The following is a 21,909-nucleotide window of genomic DNA, read 5'->3' as shown; positions in this document are numbered from 1 at the left end:
TGGCTCAGGTCATGATCCCAGGGTCCTGGGATCAAGCCCCGCATAGGGCTCTCTGCTCGACAGGGGGCCCGCTTCCTCCTTTCTCTCTGCCTACTTGTGATCTCTGTCTGTCAAATAAATAAATAAAATCTTAAAAAAAAAACAAACAAACAAAAAAAAAAACAAGAAATGAATAAGCTTAGTGAGGAAGGCATGTCAATATCCAAGAAAGGTCCAAAGCTAGGTATCTTTGCCAAACAGTTAGCCAAACTGTGAATACTCAGGAAAAGTTCTGGAAGGAAATTACAAGTACTTTTCCAGTGAATACATGACTGATGAGAAAGCAAAACACCCTTATTGTTGATATAAAGATTTAGTGGTCTGGATAGAAGACCAAAGCAATCACAACATTCCCTTAGGCCAAAGCCTAATTCAAAGCAAGGCCTTAACTCTCTTCAGGCCTCTGAGGGCTGAGAAAGACGAAGGGGCTGCAGAAATCTGAATGTAGCAGAGACTGGTTCATAAGGTTTAAGGAAGAAAGCCATCCTCACAATATAAAAGTGTAAGGTAAAGCAGCAAGTACTGATGCAGAAGCTGCAACAAATATCCAGAAGATCCAACTAATATAATTAAGAAAGGTGGTTATAGCACTGGGTATTATATAAGACTGAAGAATCACTGACCTCTACCTCTGAAACCAATAATACATTATATGTTAATTAACTGAATTTAAATTTAAAAAATTTTAAAAAAAAGAATGCAAGAGGATGGTGGATACACAAAATTTGTGTTTTTGTTGCCACAGAAAATACTTTGTCTTAGAGATGAATTAATGTTTTTATTTCTGAACAACAAAAACGTTTGAGAACTTTTAATTAAAAGGCTCTCTTGGCTTAAAAAAAAAAAAAAAGCTATAGTAAACAACAGATTTCCAATGTAGATGAAACAGCCTTATTTTGGAAAAAGATGCCATCTAGGACTTTCACAGATGGAGAGGAGAAGTCAATGCCTGTCTTCAAAGCTTCTTAGGATAGGCTGACTCTCCTGTTAGGGGCTAATGCAGCTCGTGACTTTCAGTTGAAGCCAACGGTCATTTACCATTATGAAAATCCTAGGGCCCTTAAGAATTATGCTAAATATACTCTGCCTGTGCTCTGCAAATGGAATGACAAAGCTGGATGACAGCCTATCTGCTTACAACATGGTTTACTGAATATTTTGAGCCCACTGTTCTGACCTACTGCTCAGAAAAAAAAGGATTCCTTTCAAAATATTACCACTCGTTGACAATGATGCACCTGGTCATCCAAGAGCTCTGAGGGAAATGCACAATGAGAATAATGTTTTCATGCCTGCTCACCCACCACATCCATTCTGCAGCCATGGATCAATGAGTAATTTCAACTTTCAAGTCTTACTATTGAAAAAATACATTTTGTAAGGCTAGAGCTGCCATAGATAGCAATTCTGATGGATCTGTGCAAAGTAAACGGAAAACCTTCTAGAAAGGATTCACCATTCTAGATGTCATTAAGAACATGCATGATTCAATGAGAAGAGGTAAAAAATATCCATATGAACAGGGGTTTGAAAGAAGTTGATTCTAACCCTCATGAATGACTCTGACCAGTTCAAGACTTCAATGGAGGAGGTTAACTGCAGATGTGGAAATAGCAAGAGAACTAGAATTAGAGAAGTGGATTCTGAAGATGTGACTGAACTGCTGTACTCTCATGATAAAATTTTAACAGAAGAGGAGCTACTTCTTATGGATGAGCAAAGAAAGTGGTTTCATGAGATGGAATCTACTCCTGGTGAAGATGTTGTGAAGATTGCTGAAATGACAACAAAGGATTTAGAATATTACAGAAAACTTATTTGATAAAACAGCAGGGTCTAAAAAGACTGACTCTAATTTTTAAAGTCTTACTGTGGGTAAAGTACTATCGAACAGCATCAGATGCTACAAAGAAATCTTTGGGAAAGGAGGTGGCAATTGATAGCAAACTTTACTGTCATTTTCAGAAACTGCCCTAACCTTCAGCAACCATCACCCTGATCAGTCTGCTGCCATTAAGATCAAAGCAAGAACCTCTACTAGCAAGAAGATGACAAACTGCTGAAAGTGGATGATAGTTAGCATTTTTAGCTGTATAGTATTTTTAAATTAAGGTGTGTACATTGTTTTTTTAGACATAATGCTATTGCACACTTAACAGACTACACTATGTACACTGTGTAAATTTAACTTTTCAATGCACTGGAAAAGCAAATCATTTGACTCAGTTTATTGCAATATTCACTTTATTGTGGTGGGTAGAAATAAACCCACAATATCTCCAAGAAGCGCCTGCATAACATACTCTCATAGGAGTTAAAACAGAGATAATAGAAATGAAAAATACAGCATAAAGGAAGACAGGGGCATGGGTAAACAGACTTGTAAGGTCACAAGATTTCTGCATTTTACGTGAACTGGTACCAATATAATTCTAAATAGACTGTGAGAAGTTAATGATGTGTATTAACATCCTTAGAGAAGCTACCAAAAAAAGCAGAGCATTGCTCAAAAGCTAACAAATAAATTAAAAGGAGTCCTAGAAACAGTCATATCTAAAAGAAAGAACCAAAGTACAATCCAACAAAATACAGAGAAAAACAGAAAAAAAAATTAGTATCCCTAAATCCAACCACACAATTAAACATTCCATTTGTCTACGGAGGAAGACAGAGAAGCAATCAAACAGATACTACTCCTTTCAATGAGAGCACACCTCATTGCTCTGTGCACTCATGAAGTTCATGGTGCTGCTCTTTCAAACAAGACAATTATATCTGGGTTTGGTGTTGGGGAAAGGAAGATGAAAACATTACAATTGTACTCTTACATTAAACAAAAAACATACAGTAGCATACCAATGTGAAAACTGCATACATAGGTTTTTAGTTTGTTTTTATAGTACCCATTAGGATCATAAGTCAGTACCAATAAAGCAGCTTCTGCATAACTATCAAGTACATTTTAGTGAATTTTTGCTGATTACCTAACACAATTTGCTATTTAAAAACAGCTGTGTGAGCAATTACTATTCTTAACTTAATTCCACAAACAATTCTATTCATTTCCTGTAATGAGGCCTGTGTACTCCCTGCGTTCAAGTCTTAGACCATTAATTCCTGCAATGGCAACACACTCCGAGCCTGAGAACTCCATAAAAATTTTCCTTCATATTTTTCCTTATGTTTAAAAATCTCTTCCTCATATATCCTTTAAACTATGACTCATTTCTCTCTAGACTCAACAAAAATTTACATTGACCACTTGCAGTCCTCACATTTTATTCACTCACTCATTAATGAATCTCTTGCAGCTATCTAGTCTCTTCCTAGACCACAGCAGCAAATCTAAATGCCAGGCACACAGAAAGCTCTCAAACAAATATTTGTTTATAAGGTAAAACTGAACTTTTTCAAAACACCAAAGGTTATCCTAAAATAAAACACAAAGGTCCTCTGTTGGTCTTTGTTTCTTACATCTCTGTATCAGAGGTCAGCAAACTTCTGTGAATGGCCATAAAGTTAGTATTTTAGGCTTTGTGGATATACTCGCCTTACAACTATTCAACCGTATTATGTAGTACAAAAGCAGCTGCGGATAAAATATAAACAAATAAAGAGTGGCTGTGTTCCAATAAAGCTTTATTTATAAAAAATAGGTGACAGACCATGGATCATATTTTGCCTACCTCTACTCTACGGCATTTAATCCTATTAACCACCATGTCTCTCTGGGATTTGCTGACATTAACCTTTTGACCTCTATTTTTGCACAGTTATCACTTCTTCTTCCGTGTGAAAACTAAAAATACCTGCTCTTCATCCCATGTTCTTCTCATTTTATGCTCTACCCTTTGGACAACTAACTCAGTTTTATGATTTTGACTGTCTCCTCCAAATGACGTTTCCAATGCACATTCCCAGCCTTAATCTCAGTTCTGTATTTTGGGTCTTAAATCATCAAATTCTTGCTGGAAACTCTCACTTGGTTTTCCTGCCATCACCTATACCCCATTATATATCTTAATACCAAATTCTCTGTATGCCCTTCATCTCTTCCTCCTATGCCTCTGGACCCTAATTATTAATATTTCTAATACTGCAGGTAATGCTATATAGTTCAGGTCAACCAGACTTATAAACTGGCATCATCTTTGATTCTCCCTTCTCTTCTCCCTCTCTATTCCTATACTGAGTATTCCTTCTGAATGTCTCCTGAGGCAGCCTTTCTGTTCCCTTTTATTCTGGGGTTTCATGATACCCTAGAGTCTCTCTGAAGCTTCCTAAAACAGTATTACACAACATTTCACTAGCTTATAATATCCTGTCCAAGTAATCTTCCTAAAACAACCCTTTAAAACACATTACCCCAGATTTTTAAAGTAAGCAGTTTCAGTGCCCCACTACCAAGAAAATAAATCCCAAATTTTTCAATCTGAAATGGAATATTTAATCATCTGTTCTACGAATGTTTACTGTCAGTTGTGCTGGGTTTTGTCCCTCCTAGTTCAAAGCCTTTGAAAACCCAGTTACAATGGCCTCTTCCCTTCTAATCCTAGGAGTCAAAAAACTTACTAATTTCTTATTATGGCATACACACTCATGGTTTAGGGAGGATTCTAGGCACTGATGATACAGAAATGCACAAGACACAGTAACCCCACCTTCAAGCACCTGTCATTCAGTGGCTTACCATTCAAACTCTCAACTGTAACCATCAGGCATATTTATAATACATAGTATCACTTATTATTCCTCTTGGCACTTCTATCTCTTCTATACTTAAGTCTTATTGGTTCAATGCTCACTTTCAATTTCACCTCTGCTGTACAACTTGCCCAACCTCATTAATCTTCACTCAGTCCTCTTCAATACTTTTACTAAACTTAAAAAAATCTATGTCACACACCACAAAAGTTTTAACTGTTAAAAGTGAACACCATTTAACAAGCAGCCTCCAATAAATTTAAGAGTACATTCAGTTCTGGGGTGCCTGGGTGGCTCAGTGGGTTAAGCCTCTGCCTTCAGCTCAGGTCACGATCTCAGGGTCCTGGAATCAAGTTCTGCATCAGGCTCTCTGCTCAGCGGGGAGCCTGTTCCTCTCCGCCCCCCCCACCCCTCCTGCCTCTCTGTCTACTTGTGATCTCTGTCTGTCAAATAAATAAAATCTTTAAAAAAAAAAAAAGGAGTACATTCAGTTCTTATACTGTATCACCTATAGTGCTGAATACATACAAGTTTAATTTAAAAAAAAGTTTTTATACACAAAATAACACTGGAAGTTAATATAAGGGCAGGTTTTCTAGTGGCAGGTATAGCTTTTTACTTATCACTTATACTGATTCTCTCCAGTCTCACTTAACAGTAAGAGTTTGCAAGGGAGCCTTCAAAAAGGACATAATTGATGACCAAGACACAAAAGCAACCACATTAAGAAGACTCTTAGCTGAGCCCCTGACTTGTGTTCTCCACAAGCATGTATATTTATTGTAGTACCATATAAGCAAAAATCAGCACCATGTATGGATTTCTAAATTTTGAACTCCCATAATTAAAGCTTAACCCATAAAAAATAATTGAACTTAAGTCATTTGAAAATATCTACAACTTAAAAGATGAATAATTAGATCAAAAACCTACCATAGCAAACACCTTGGGGGCTGTTAAAACTAGCTGAAAAACTTGGTCTCTGCCTATGTAAATAAATCATACCACTTTTGAAATCTTTACCTCAGAGTATTTTTAGTTTAAAAATAGTGTTTATCAAAAGTATTTATCAGCAATGAAAAACACACACTAACAATGACTTCCATTAAATAACAGAATATAATCTTGACATAAAAATAAGATCTGTACACCAAATCTTACACTTTAGAAAATTGGCAGTTTCTTCAAAGATTAAAATATACATACCCTATGACACAACAATCTATCCCTAGGTATTTTCCCAAGACGCAGTGAGGAAAAACATACAGTCACAAGAAAACTTTTACACTCATATTAAGGACAGCATTCATAACAGCTAAAACTGAAAACAATCCAGATAACCATCACTTTAAAAAAAAAAAAAGAAAAAAGCAATAGGGGCACCTGGGTGGCTCAGTCAGTTAAGTGTCTACCTTCAGCTCAAGTTATGATTCCAGGGTCCTGGAACTGAGCCCCATGTGGTGCTCCCTGCTTAACTGGGAGTCTGTTTCTCCCTCCCCCACTTCTGGCTTGTGGTCGCTCTCTCAAATAAATAAATAAAAATCTTTTAGAAAGAAAGGGAGGGGGGGTGGCCAGAGGGAGAGAAGGAAAGAAAGGAAGGAAAGAAATAATAAAAAATCCATACAGTTTATCCATTTAAACCAATCCCGTTCAGCAATACAAAGACATGGACTAGGGGTACACACAACAACATGCATAAATCTTGGTAACCATATGCTTAATAATAGAAATCAGATTCCATTCATATGCTGATCTAAAAACAACAAAATCACAGGTAATAACAATAAAGACAGTGGTTGCTTCTGCAGTCGAGTAGACTAGGAAGTAGTGCAAGGGATACTTACGGGATAAAAAAAAGTTTATCAAACAAAATATTCTAGTGACCAGTTTTCTAAGGTATTCAATTGAAAATAACAATTATAAACTATGGACAAAATTTTTTAAACTATTTGAATGCAAGGAAGAGTGAGCAAAAGGCAGAAATTGGAAAAGACCTGAAGAGTGAAAAAACAAACCAGATTCACTGACTAAGATCCAAATCTATCAGGTTTGTCTAATGAAGACACCCCATAGTCAGTATGGCATATCATGGCTGAACAAGCAGAAAGCTACTATCTTCTTTGTTTAAGAAGCCAGAAGCCAGAAAACAGAATTCGGGAAATGCCAGTGTGGCTGGAAAGTAAGGAGGGGAATCACAGAAAGGATAAAGTCAAGCCACAGTTGGGGAAGGTCCAAAGATTTACATTCAAATCCTTGGCTGACCTAACAACATAAATACAGGGGACAATAGAAGAAACCCCACTGAGAGCAATTCCGAGAAGGCTAAAATAACTAATCATAGATTTCATCTACTGGTACCACAGAGGAAACTAATCAGGGATGCTTAGTAAATAATTTGGGCTTTCTACAAACCTGTTCTAACAGAGCATAAAACCAAGCCTCCAGATAATTGACCAATAATGTAACTACTTACCAGAGCAAAAAACAAAACTCTAGAGAGAAACCAAAACTTCTACAACACATCTCGTACATTTTCTAGTACAAAATAAAAAATTAACACAGGCATGGAGAAATAAAAATATGACCTATAGCCCAGGAAAAACAATCCATACATCGAGATCACAGATGTTGAATAAGGAGGAAAGGATTTTAAAGCAGCTATTATATATTCAAAGACTAAGAAAAAGATGGTCAAAATGAATGGACAAAGACACTCTCAGCAGAGAAAATGGAAATGTATCTGAAAATGGAAATTCTAATGCTCATTTCACAGCACATACACTAAAACCAGAACGATACAGATAAGATTATCATGACCCCTACACAAGGAAGACATGAAAATTTGTGAACCACTACACATTAAAAAAAAAAAGGAAGAAATTCTAAATGGCAATTCTAGAATTTAAAATTGTATTAACTGAAATAAAAATTCATTGAATAAACTAAATGAACTGGAACCAGAAGAAGAAACTGTAAATGAAAATGAATAGGAATCAATAAAAAATTATTCAATGTGAAGTAGAAAAAAATATTGGAGAAAAGAAACAGCACCTCAGCTACTTGTTAAACAATATTAAATGGTCTAAAATAAATGTAATCAGAGTATGAGAAGTAGATGAGAAAATGATGCATAATATACATCTGGGGGAAAAAACTGCAAAAATGTCTCCAAATCTGTGAAAAACATCACTGAGTGTATGCAAATCCAATGACCTCAGTAATCTCTAAGCAGGAAAAATACAAAGCAAACCTCAATAATACACACAATCATCAAATGGCTAAACACAAAGAAATCTTAAATTCAACCAGAAGGAAGAAAGACAAATTACATAAGGGGAAAGTGACATAAATAAAGGGTGACCACACATCAAAAATAATGGAGGCAAGAGACAATAAAATGACATCATTAAAGTTCTAAGAGGAAAAGAAAAAGTCATCTGAAGTAACTGCTTAGAGATCTGAAGTACAAGAAATACTAAAGTCTTCATGCTGAAGAAAATGACACCAGGGGAGCCTGGGTGGCTCAGTGGGTTAAGTAAGCCTCTGCCTTCAGCTTAGATCATGATCTTAGGGTCCTGGGATGGAGCCCTGAACTGGGCTCTCTGCTAGAGGCAGCCTGCTTCCCCCCCTCCCCCCGCACCTGCCTCTCTGCCTACTTGTGATCTCTGTCAAATAAATAAATAAAATCTTTTAAAAAAGAAAAAGAAAAAATGACACCAGATAAGATCTGGATCCACAAGAAGGAAAGAACAGAAATGGTAGTTACATAGGGTTAAATGACTATTTTTTCTCAATTTTCTTTAAAATGTACAGGATTATTGAAAGCAGAAACTATGAAGCTGTTTTGAAAACTTTAAAATAGTCTTACGACAAAGAATAAAAAGAGGCAAATGAAATAATTCTTTACAAGATTCTTAATTTTATCTTGATATGGTAAATATAAAGTTCATGTAGACTGTAATGAATGTATACTTTCATCCTTAGAGCAACTCTTAAAAGTAACTAAAAGAGGTACAGCTAAAAAGTCATTCAAGACATTAAATTGGAATACAAAAATATATTTGATTAACCAAAAAGAAGTGAGAAAGGCAAGAACCAAGGCACAAAAAAATTAAATAACATGATAAAACTAAGCATAACATATCAATAAGAATTCAAGTATTGGAAAGAATGTAGAGCAACTAGAACTCTCATACATTGCTGATGGGAGTATAAAATAGTGAAATCACTTTGGAAAAACTCTTTAGCAATTTTTTAGAAAGTTAAACATATTTCTATAAGCTGAGAGATTCCACTCTTCATATTTACCCCAGAGAAATAAAAACATTTAAGTTTGCAAACTGAATTACCCAAGACTGTTTCTAACAGCCTATTCATAATAGCCAAACACTTTAAAATATTTCTAATGACTGCAGACACCTAAATGGATAAATATATGATGATTTACTAACACAATGGAATACTGCTATTCAGCAATAAGAACGTAGTGCTATACACAACTTGGGTGAGTCTTTTTAGCAAAGAAGCCAGACACAGAAGAGAACATACTATTGTGATTCCATTTACGTAATATTCTAGAAGTGGCTAAACTATGGTAATAAAATAAGAATGATCATTGTTTGTTAAGTGACGGAGTGCTTCTAAGGGGCCATAAGAGAACTTTCTGAGGTGCTACGGGTTAGGTTTCCTGGGAAACAGACTCTTAGATGGATTATTTGTGTTCAAAAGTCCACTGGGAAGTGCTCTCATGGGCAATACCTGTGACAAGTTGAAGGAAGCACAAGCGGGTACACGAAGAAGTCGAATTGTGATGTGATAGCCACAAATGCCTTAGGCCATCACATGGGGAGTTCCCAACCTGGGACAGGCCTTTAGAAACTGTCCCAAATTACAAATTACAATTACACTTGGCCCAAGTGGACCAAGATCTTTATACCTCTCCCCCTACCCTACCACTGCATTGTCAAGTCACTGGATATACCCAGTAGGTGTGACAAGATCAAGATAGCTCCCTTCAGCAGAAGGCAACTCTTAAACTCTTTTTGGTCAGAGTTGTCCACCAACATTCCCAGCAGCTTGAAAAAGAAGTGTTCAATTCTGGAAGCACTCCACTGTATTCATAACATGGCATGAGAGTAATGTTTTCATCTCGACTGAGGTATTGATTATACGGGTGTGTATACATTTATCAAGCTCACTGAACTATACATTTAAGATCCATTTAGGGCACCTGAGTGGCTCAGCTGGTTAAGCACTGGACTCTAGATTTCGGCTCAGGTCATGATCTCAGGGTTGTGAGATCGACCCCTAGACTGGGCTCCACACTGGGCATGGAGCCTGCTTAAGATCTCATCTCTCCCGGGGCACCTGTGTGGTTCAGTCGATTGGGATTCAGACTGTTGATTTTGGCTCAGATCATGATCTTGGGGTCCTTGGGCCCTGAGTTGAGCTCAATGCTCATTGGGGAGTCTGCTTGGGATTCTCTTTCTCCCTCTCCCTTTACCCCTCTCCTGGCTCACACCCCCCCCCCTCTAAAAAATAAATAAAACAAATCTTAAAAGAAGAAAAAAAAAAGATTCTCTCTCCTTCTCCCCTTACCTCTCCCCTCCCTCAAAATCCATTTATTTCACTGTATGTAAATTCTATCCCAAAAGAGCCCCCCCCCACTACATGCTTTAAAAATGTTATACTCTTATTCTGGATGCCTGCCCCCTCCCCCTAAAAAAAACCCATACTTAAATACTAACGAAGTACAACTTGAAATGAAGAGAGACAGAAGATTAAATTTTTAAAAAATGGAACAGTACCATAGTCAAACTACAGCTTTTAAAATAGTAGTGGGTATCCATAGCAATTGGCCCCCACTATTAGAGACTATAAGAAAGATAAAGATGCTGACATTCAGAGGTATTCATTTGAAGTTCAAACAGAAGTCCATACCATGTGGCAAGGATGACATGGCGATTTGATACAAAGCAGCATGGTGATTTTTTTTTAAAGACTGTATTTATTTATTTGATAGAGTGAGTGAGAGAGAGTGGGATGAAGGGCAGAGGAAGAAGCAGACTCCCCGCTGAGCAGGAAAGCCCTATGTGGGACTCTAACCTGGGACTCCAGGATCATGACCTGAGCCAAAGACAGCCAAATGAGCCACCCAGGTGCCCAGAAACATGGTGATTTGATAGTCTTTCTTGAAGCAAATGAAGGCAAACACCTGAAAGAGTTTTGTCATTAAAAAAAAAAATTTTTTTAAGTGCAAAACCAAGCTCTATCTTTCCATTACCTTTCAAATATTATCTATTCCTACAATGAATATCCCTTTCTCTCAACTTTGGGCCTGGCAATTTGAAATAAAATAATTAATCATTACCACTGCAAACATCACAGTGCTATCATGTATTTAAAACAATTATGCTTTGAAGAGCTATACAAAGAGCCTAAGGAATGACTGTTCAGATGATTGATTCTTTCAGACATTTCTAAAGATTTAATGCATGAAGGCTATTTATACTGTGAAGGGCAAAATACTATTTTAAATCAGTATCAGATTAAAGGTGACTTTTATCACATTATGAGCACACATGGTTCTGTGCACATATAACTATAAATTTGTAGGTTCCCAGGTGAGAAACAGTATATAAGTAAGTGAAATAGCAGCAAATTATGTTCACTAACAATGCTAAGTTAGTAGAAACCAAAATGATATACTGAAAAACTACACAAATGACAGTAAATGCATGCCTTTTTTCAAAAACAGGAAAGAAGATTTGGTCTTTCACCATGGTTACAACTTTACTGAAAGAACATAAATAGTGGCTTAAAGTTGGTAAGTCCTTCCAATTACACCCAGGAAACAAACTAAAATTAAAGGGTGAGAAGGTAAATGCAAAGTTATTTTTGAAAATTTAATGCAAGTCAAATGTAGAAAAATTCATGTTTTAAAAATATGTGTTTTACACTCAATATTTAAGAGGAAGGTATTTCTCAACTGAAGCTAAAGTTCTGTTTATAAAATTTTCAGAAATATTTGTTTTCCTTCATGATCCACACAAAACAGAAGGGGAGGAAATTAAGTATACTTTTGTAATACTTTTGTGCTACTCCAATAACCTACTACTCACTCCCAAAAGTTGATCTTCAATTTCTGCTCAATGTGAAAATCTCCATAATCCAATCAATTTGTGGTCATTTACCTCCATTACAATTTCTTATATTAAGCATCTCTATTAAATTACTCAATTTATTACTTCAAAATAGGTTTAAGTATATGAAATCATTACCTTGTTAGTCTTTTTGAAAACAAGATGGTAATCAAGATATAAATAGAAGACAGTCTATCCTAATGGAACTGTTTATAGACCCACTTCTTTGCTAACCTTAAAATACAGGGGAAGGGCTAGAATCTCACAACTTTATTTTATAAAAATCTATGATAAAAACCTGTTTGTACTCCTAAGTATCATTTAAAATGTTTTCTCAATATCATTTAGAATACCTTTCAAGTATATAAAACCCTATGGAAAAAGTGGTCAGTGATAAAATGCTGGCAAAATACTTTTATTGGCAATATTTCCTAAAGCAGGAACCCCATTCATTCTGACGCTGTCCTATGGCATCGGGGTGAGCTAGTCATCATTATCATGTTAAAATCCTTAGGACTTTCAACCCAAAGAATCTGTAAAGATGAAATGCATAGTTTAAAAAGATTTCTGCCCAAGAGCAAGGAACTAGACTTGGATTCTTGACCTCCTCATTTATTTCATTTACAAGAGAGAAGAAAAAATGGGCAAATATGAGGAGTTTATAAATTGCTCAGAGCTGCTTTAGGAAAGAAGAGGAAGGAAAAAATCACCATACTTTGATTTCACAGTAATTAGAAACAGATCTGTATCTTCCAGTAGCTCATAAAGTGAAGACACACTAAATTCTAAGTGGTATACACCCGTCATTCTCAAAGTAGGAAGATCTGAACTGTATTGATTTATCCAATTCTGTATCCAAACACAATATCAAGTATCTTAGTTGTTTGTGTTCGTCCCATCACTTTTCAATATTCAAACCCCTGGCCTACCTTCTTCCCCTGACTTTTCTTCAAAACCACATTCTCATCTGATCAGATTGAGTTCCAAATCTCCTGCTGTCCCAGAAAAACTTCTCGATTTCTCCCTTGGTACATGGGTGTATATACATCTGTCAAGCTCACTGAACTGTACATTTAAGAAAAAGATATTTATTGGCAGTGTGAAGAAAACCTAATATATTCTAAACATTTAATATATTCTTTCCAGAAATTTAAAAGTACAAAAAAAAAAAAAAAAAAAAAAAAAAAAAAAAAAAACGGGATCTAGCTGATTTCTTTCCATATCCAATTTCTCTCATTAGTCTCTCACTTTGTCTTTTCAGCGTTAACAAAGAACAAAATACACATAGTAAAAAAAAAAAAAAAAAAAAAAAAAGCCGTTATCAGGAAAATATGCTTTATAGGGCACTGGACCTAAGTACAATATCTGACTTTTCCATTTACTGGGCATATGACAACTCTATTAAGACTATTTCATTCTCAAAAACTGGAAGTTGCTGGGCGCCTGGGTGGCTCAGTTGGTTAAGTGACTGCCTTCAGCTCAGGTCATGATCCTGGAGTCCCAGGATCGAGTCCCGCATCAGGCTCCCAGCTCCACGGGGAGTCTGCTTCTCCCTCTGACCTTCTCCTCGCTCATGCTCTCTCTCACTGTCTCTCTCTTCTCTCAAATAAATAAATAAAATGTTTAAAAAAAAACAAAACTGGAAGTTGCTAACAGTACATAATGCATAGACCAAGGATGAGAATGAAATGATACCTACAAGGCACTTAATACAGCATCTGTCACATAGTAAATGCTCAATAAATGTAAGCTGTCTGAAACTTCAGAAATGTCTTTTTCATTCTCATTGTGGGAGGACTTATTTGGCAATCTTGCCACTGAGAAAAATTAGGAGAGGGAGGTATCTGGTGCTTAAAGAAGTGACTGGATCTAAGTTAGATTTCCCATTTGTGGTACTTCTTCAACTATCAGTTCCTCTCTGACTGGAATAACCCGCTAAAGCAATTATCTTCTGTGTTTAAAACTCTTCAATATAAATGACTATTTATAGTAAATGATGTCATCTTCCAAAGTCTAACCATAAAGCATATCTGGAGCCTACTATAAAGATGCTCAGACCGCAAAGACATTTAAGTTTATGACAAATCAATGTTGGTTCGTCCTACTTTTATGAGAATACAAACCAAGAAAATAAAAAGGAAACAGTATCTTCATATTACAGGGCTTTATATCACAGGGGTGAACAAAGGATTTGAGGTAGGAGGCCAAACATAGTTTAAGTTATATGACTTGTCACACTGTTTTCTTTGAGTTTTCTCATTTGCAAAAATCAGGTAACACCAGCTCTGCCTCCTAAATGAGACAGCATACAAAATGCCTGGAGAGCATCTTGCATGTAGTAGTTTCTAAGTATTTACAATTAACTAACCTCACAAAACCCTTCCCCTGCAATGTTTCAGTGGATTGTTTAAAAAGATTAAGGTAACACGTGGTAGAAAATTTTATTATTATGTCACCAATTAGATCTGTTTCTAATTTAACAATTTCTCTTCAATAAGCATCTACTGAGTAACTCATGAGAGTGAGGAACCATATTTTGTCATTCACTCCCCCCACCAAGTTTTTCTTATTTGCTTTTTGTATTTTATGTGTGGCAGGCATCAGAACCACAAAGACCAAGTTAAAGTCAATAAACAGATGAAGTTTTCCCCCTTATGTACTTACTTATTTTATATTTACTGACCTCAAGACATACTTGTGTATCAAAAACATAACTAATCAATGAATCTTTGAAAATACTGCTTTATTTCTAGGCAGAAGATGTTGCCCTAAAAATAGTCCTTTAAGAAACTAACCTGAAAGTCACATGTGAATGGAAGTCAGAATGAAAAACTTTAATTCTAACACAGTAAAGTTAAGAAGCATTTTTAAATTCTGGCCAGAAAAAAAAATGTGTAAAAGAAAGACTGATAAAATATTAGAACAGTTGAGAAAGAAGAAAGATTAGTAACGTGAATCAGTCATAAATCTGGAAGTCTTTCTGAGCATTATGAATCATTTAACAAAAGAATATATGCCCTGGAAGACTTTCTCTAATGTGATCAAGAAGTTCATTGGAGGGCACCTGGGTGGCTCAGTGGGTTAAGCCGCTGCCTTCGGCTCAGGTCATGATCTCAGGGTCCTGGGATCAAGCCCCGCTTCGGGCTCTCTGCTCAGCAGGGAGCCTGCTTCCTCCTCTCTCTCTCCCTGCCTCTCTGCCTGCTTGTGATCTCTCTCTGTCAAATAAATAAATAAAACCTTAAAAAAAAAAAAAAGAAGTTCATTGGAATAAAAATACAGTTGACCCTTGAATGACATGGAGGGGATGGGGCACCAATTACCTATTTGTCAAAAAGCCATGTATAACTTTTGATTCCCTAAAAACTGAACTAAGAGCTTACTGTTTAGAAGTAGGCTTGCTGATAACACAGCTGATTAACACATATTTTACATGTTATATGTATTATATGCTTTATTCTTATAGTAAGCTAGAGCAAAGAAAATGTTATTGAGAAAAATCATAAAAGAAAATACATTTACAGTACTGTATTGTATTTATTGAAAAAGATCCATACATAAATGGACCCGAACAATTGGAACCTACGCTGTTCAAGGGCCAATCGTAACTAAATGACAGTGTAGAAGTGCTAAATCACACTTTATTTTTAAATAAATTATTTATTTTATTTTTATTTTATTAACTATTTTATTATTATTAAATAATATCTGATAAATTCTTTGGGTGCCTGAGTGACTGGCTTAGTCAGTTAAGCAACTGCCATCAGCTCAGATCATGATCTCTGGGTCCTGGGACGGAGCCCCATGTCGAGCTCTCCACTCATCAGGGAGTCTGTTTCTCTCCTCCCAGCTTCCACAGTCCTCCATCCCTGCCACCACCCTGGCCACTCATGCTTGTTAGTGTGCTCTCTCTTTCTCAAATAAATAATCTTTTTTAAAAATCTGATAACATCTTCACAAATTTAAAGCCCAGTACTCATGTGGCTCATGACTGTACAGATTTAATATAACATGTTCTGACTTACGTTTACATTTCTAAGATGACATACATGGAATAATTCAATTATTATTTCCCACTTTCTCCTCTTAGTTAAATAATTCAGCACCACCTATCATTTCTGCTTTTTCACTCTTCCCATTTAATTTAAAAGCTTTTTCTTTGTTTCCAAATTGAAAATGTCCAATTTGAACATACAAAGTGGTTCTGCTTTTTCTTTTATCTGTTAAGGCTTCTTTTAATATTTTCTTTCCATCATAGTTAAATTAAAAAAAAAATCAAGATACAAACTGCATGGTAACTATAATGCCTGAGGAGGAAAGAAAACGGGAAGAAAATACAAACAGGACTAATAGTTTCATTTGAAAAATTGGATTCTTATTCCTTTTTTACTGTTTTTCAACTATTCTGAAATCAGTTTATATTACTTGAAAATCCTAAAATGAATTTATGTAATTTAAAAATAAGTTTTTGAAAAATTGTATGCTAAACCAAAAGCAATCACTGGGAAAATACTGAACTATTTCCAGTCTAACATACATTATCATTTAAACATTTATATATTTATAATATTTTTCATCAATTACATATAATTCAAATGCAATCACAAAAAACTTGAAGAAATTCATTTTCTTTTACTTCACTGGCATTTCAGTGACTTAAATAGTTCATTAAATGGATAACACCAGTTCATTAAATGGATAACAGCAAATTTCTCCAAAGAACACATACAGATGGCCAGCAAGTACATAAAATTATTCTCAACATCATTAATAATCAAGGAAATGCAAATCAAAACCACAATTAGGTTACACCTCACAACTGTTAGGAAGGCCATTACAGAAAATGAACAAATAAAAAACAAATTATGTGGAAGTGAGGATCTGGAGAAACTGGAACCTTGTACACTACTGGTGGGAATGTAAAATGGTGCAGCCATTTGGGAAAACAACATGGAGATTCCTCAAGAATTAAAAATAGAACTACCCTATGATCTAGCAATCCTACTTTGTTTAATTTATCCCAAAGAACTGAAGACAGGATCTTGAAGAGATATTTACACTCCTGTGTTCATTGCAGCATTATTCACAATAGCCAAGAGACAAACAACATAAAATATCCATTGTTGAAATGTTGAAGAAAACAAGGTATAAGGTATAGTCATACAATGGAATACCACTAAGTCTTAAAAAAAAAGAAGGAACTTTTTTATGTTATGTAGATGAACTTTGGCTAAGTGAAATAAGCCACTCACAGAAAGACAAATACTGCATGATTCCATTTATATGAGGTACATAAAGTAGACAAATTCATAGATGCAGGAAGTAGAATAATGGTTGCCAATGGCTAGGTGAAGGGGAAATGGGGAGTTGTTCAATGGGTATAATTTTAATCATGCAAGATGAAAAAGTTCTAGAGACCTATTGTTCAGCAATATGCATACAGTTAATGATACTGTATTGCACATTCAAAATTTTGCTGAGAATATATCTAATGTTAATGTCCTTTTTTATCACAATTAAAAGAAAAAAGAACACCTAATAACTCATAAGGAACAATTTTCCTGTGTAAATAATACCATCTAGTGGGGGTAGAGGGCAGAATCATTGTTTTTTGAACATAAAGAAAAGTGAAGCCCATTTCTTATGTCTTTTTATCTTTATAAGAATAATCTGCTTTCATTCCTTAGTTCTATCTTTGAAGAAATCTTTCCACTTTTGTTTCCCTTTGTACGTAGCCATCTGATGAGCTATAACTGAGTCAGACAGGTAACTAGCTAGGGATTCATTTTATTTTATTCCCTGTCACAAAATAAGGTAAAAGGCATTTCTGTAATTACATCAAGTAAATGCCACACAGGTGAGGGCTGGAAAGTGGCAATTATATTCCCAATATAAAATACACTGCAAACATAGCAAGAAAGGCTAACTGTGGGCTTAATTCAAGACTTTAAATATATATATATATATATATATATATATATATATATATATATATATATTCAGTAAACTCTTGATGTAATAGCTATGTCCTCTTCTTACGTATCCAAAATAACTTTCATGAATATGAAGAAAGACAGCCCACTAGTAATGGGATTAAGTAAACAATAAATGGGTTTTAAGAAAAGTGAAAGGCAGCACTCTTCATACAAACTAAATGGTTACTATAAATTTTGAAAGACTATTTTCTTTAAAAATTACAAAAAAAAAAAAACACCCAAAAACCTACCTCAATTACTTTTGCCTTTGTATGAGTGATGTCTTTCGTATTTTAACTCCCAAGAGTTGCCAAAATAAGCCCATTTACATGTGATGCCTGTCAACTAGCAAATTTACATTTGGATTTTGTTGGCTTTGGAACGTGCATTCTGTTCTCTTCTTTGTGCCATTGTTGTTTTTAGGTTTGGCAGTAGCTCTAGATCTTTGTTTAACTTATTTCCTTTGTCTAACTTCTGCAGTATATACACATTATAAAATTAGCATGAAACAACATCTCATTTTCCATTATCACAATTAATTCCCACCTTGGCAAAGTCTTGCAAATTATGTGAACCCAAAAGAAAAAAAAAAAACACAAATACAGCACCTGATTTCTCCACCTGAAGATATAAAAGCTAATAAGAATAAGAACTGTTTGGTTCAACAGTATACACAAAAAAATTCATCGTAAAGATCACACCCGATCTTAATGTCTTAAAAGCTGAGTAATCAGAGATGACCCCAGCAATCAGTTTGGCTGCCAAAATGCCCATGTTTCCCTTCATCGTAATTTCTTCCAATGTCTTTTTAGTTCTATCTAATACAAAAGTACTTTGTCAGGCAGTCTCCTACCTCAAATTCATCATGTAACTGTAAAAGTGATAGCTTAATTTGTTAAAGTTAATACTTGAGAGCCTCATTATAGATTCATTTAAGTAGATCATGCAATGGATCGATAATTTAAATAGGAATTACGAAACACTGTGAATTTTATCTTCAGCACTTTATGGTGAAACTTAAAAATATGTATGGATATCCTACCTGCACATAAGCAGAGAATTTGTAATAACTTTTACAACACACATTTATATAATCATAAATATACTCAATTGCCTTCAGATTCATATCATGAGTAAATTAATTATCCTAAATATAATTTTTCATCCTAATCAAGGCAGCAGTATCATTAGGAAAATTCAAAAGACTTTTATCAGCTATGAACTATGCTTTTTGTATTTACATCTGATCATGAGACATTACTGATGTTCTGAGAACTCACAGCCCTTCAAAAATAAACCAATCATAGGCTTAAGACTTTATTTGAAAGGGCTTTTATCTCCTACTGAATACCAGCCTAAAAACAGCTGTTCCTTCATTTGAAGGTTGAGCTCTTATTCATATCACTTCTGGAGGAGAGGAAAGCCGGTTAAGCTATTTTTCAGAAATTCAAACTCCTACTATTCAGACAGTTCCTATGGAACTCCTTTCCATCTGTTCTCTGACATTTCGGTCAGGTTATGCACTTGCCAAAGAGCTTTCTTTAGATACTGAATCCACTGGTAAAGACAAATGGAAAAAAAAATCAATTAACTTGTTACTAAATATCGTTAATTTAAAATATGAAAAGCTGTCATGCATCATGTCAAAATAAACTCTACAATCAAATATGCAGTCCATGTTATAAACAAAATCAGGACTCTAGACTGAACAAGAAATTAATAGTTCAGAAATTTTTGCTTCTAGTTTTCATTAAAAATTCATTCTATGATGGACAGATAATAAATAAGAACCAATACAATGTTTTAAAGACAGCATCTTATGAGAAAATAATAACCCTGAAAAGGAGTCTGGGAATCATAATGCAACTGACTTTTTGAAAGTATTTTAATAATAAAAGTTTTTACTCAGTAGATAAAGTGAGAAGAGATATCCATGTAGTCCATGTTTCTATATTTATTAGAGAAGTTGATAAAGAAAGATATAAATAATTTTTAAAGCACAAGTTAAAGATATTAGATCAAAAAGTAATAAAGAAATTGACAGAAAGAAACTAACTAGGTTTGGATGACAACTAACCATGACTTCTCATAATTTCAAAGAACTGTGACTCCTGAGTGATTAGTAGATACTGTGTCAGAGGACAAGCAAATTAGTAACTCTACTTGTCCTTAAGAAGGTCCAAGAGAAAGCCTGAACTGTACAGGTAAATTGGTTCATGATTCTTACAAAGCTGGTCTGGAACAAAAAGATCCACTGATTCAATAAGCATGCATAACCTAGAGAGAGCAAGGAAACAAAGTTTATTGGTATGGATGGGGAAAGGTAGGAGGGAGAAAGACATAAAACTAATCTCTCTTAGACTTCCTCTGAAGGTTCTAATGTCAAAAGTAACTTTTGGGGATGCCTGGGTGGCTCAGTTGGTTAAGCGGCCTTGGGCTCAGGTCATGATCCCAGGGTCCTGGATTTGGGAGTCCTGCACTGGGCTCCTTGCTCAATCGGGAGCCTGCTTCTCCCTCTGCCTGCCTCTCTCTCTCTGACAAATAAATAAATAAAAGTTAAAAAAAAAAAAAAGGTAACTCTTGGGTGTAATTTATTTATTTTCTCAGCATGATAAGTATACTCTTTAATCTTCAGCCCCCCACATCTCCCCCTTCCCCTCACCCACCTTCCTCTGGTATAATCAGTTTATTCTCTATAGTTAAGACTCTATTTCTTGGTTTCTCTCTCTCCCTCTTTTCCTTTGCTCATTTGTTTTGTTTCTTAAATTCCACATAAGTGAGATCATATGGTATTTGTCTTTTTCTGACTGACTTATTCAACTTAGCACTACACTCTCTAGTTCTATCCTTGTTGCAAATGGCAAGTTTTTTTTTAAGATATCATTCTTTTTTACAGTTGAATAATACTGTATATATATATATATACACCACATATTCTTTTTGTTTTAAAGATTTATTTATTTGACAGACGGAGATCATAAGTAGGCAGAGAGACAGACAGAGAGAGATGAGGAGAAGCAGGCTCCCTGCTGAGCAGAGAGCCCGATGCGGGACTCGATCCCAGGCCCCTGGGATCATGACCTGAGCTGAAGGCAGAGGCTTAACCCACTGAGCCACCCAAGCACCCTATACCACATATTATCTATTAATCTATCCATGGACATTTGGACTGCTTCCACAGTCTGGCTATTGAAGTAATGCTATAATATTTATTCGTTTTTTTTTAAAAGATTCTTTGATATGGACTTTCAAAGCAACAACAAAAACAAAAGCCTATGCTATGTTGTGATGGAATTAAGCGTATTTGGTTTTTTTTTTGTCCTGGTTAAACATTTGACAGGCAACAAAACCAAGGAGAGGAAAATATTTGTTGAAATAGATGTTGAAGTATAAATGGATTCTAGAGTGATCAGAAAAGGTAAATAACCTGGACAGGGAAACCAACTTAAACGGCTAGGTGTACAAATAACAATGAAGTAACTGGCTAACAAAATGCTAAGCCTATTGCTGGAATACTTCATAGGGCCTCCTCCTAAATGGGGTAAAGTAACACATAAGTTATAATATGGGCAAATATGTAAGAAAAAAACCCAAGGTCTGTTTACATGATATTCATCATTAATGAATTCTCGATTCATCGATCACCCAGAGAGGTGAACACAAATGGGTCCACTCAACCCTAATATACTAGAAGCAGAAGACAGTCTACAATGTACTTTGAGACATCTTAATTAAAATTAAAAGTTAAAAAGTACTAGAAAACTTTAGATAAATTTTTGTGAATTGAAGATCCAGAATGAACATAAATGCATGCCAGCTAGTTTGGCCTAAACAATGAAACTGGTTTTATTTGTGTCAGGAGCACCAGAGGGTGAGGGGAGGAAAACATTTGATAATTAAGAGTTAGGAAAGGAACTCCACCACAGAAATCATAGAATTTGGAGTACCTTTCTCTTTTGTTCACACATGGAGGTGGGGGAGAAACATGGCAGAGAGGCTGTCACCTATTCAATGTCCTAACTATCAACTCTGGAACACAAGATATATACACA

General features: G+C 35.3%; 1 protein-coding gene and 1 non-coding gene across 12 annotated transcripts in view; one reads left to right on the top strand and one right to left on the bottom strand.

Annotated features, from left to right (window-relative positions):
- TCF12 (transcription factor 12) overlaps nucleotides 1-21,909 on the bottom strand; it is a 390,676-nt gene that overhangs the window by 230,674 nt on the left and 138,093 nt on the right. The window lies entirely within an intron of this gene.
- LOC125105785 (U6 spliceosomal RNA) lies at nucleotides 7,502-7,607 on the top strand. Its single transcript, XR_007129047.1, has one exon. It is a non-coding gene; the product is annotated as a U6 spliceosomal RNA (small nuclear RNA).

This window comes from Lutra lutra, chromosome 7 (genome assembly GCF_902655055.1).
Source record: "Lutra lutra chromosome 7, mLutLut1.2, whole genome shotgun sequence".
Taxonomy (NCBI): domain Eukaryota; kingdom Metazoa; phylum Chordata; class Mammalia; order Carnivora; family Mustelidae; genus Lutra; species Lutra lutra.
Note: the sequence above shows the minus strand (reverse complement) of the source record. Positions and strands in the feature narration are given on the sequence as shown.